Source organism: Trachymyrmex cornetzi, unplaced genomic scaffold, assembly GCF_001594075.2.
Source record: "Trachymyrmex cornetzi isolate Tcor2-1 unplaced genomic scaffold, Tcor1.1 scaffold1076, whole genome shotgun sequence".
In the NCBI taxonomy this organism is placed as follows: domain Eukaryota; kingdom Metazoa; phylum Arthropoda; class Insecta; order Hymenoptera; family Formicidae; genus Trachymyrmex; species Trachymyrmex cornetzi.
Window position 1 is genome coordinate 9,184 of NW_017295627.1, and position 298 is coordinate 9,481.

Sequence of the window (298 nt, forward strand, 5' to 3'; positions counted from 1 at the left end):
TTGGCGCTACTAGTAATAATAACATGGTAGTATATGGTAGTAAAGCATGAATGCAAATAAGAAGGATAAGAATATAATACTTAGAAAAAGAATATAAATAAGAAGCACATTAATAAAAAAAGTCAGAATCATATTAAGAAATATGAATATTTCGAAAAATAAAAAAAATGAAAACCATCCCCAATGAGAGTTAAAATATCTAGCACGTGTATATATGATTAACTCTAATGATATGTATCATGTGTATAAAAGATTTTTCTATGGAATTTTAAAATTATATACAAATTTACCTTTTTAA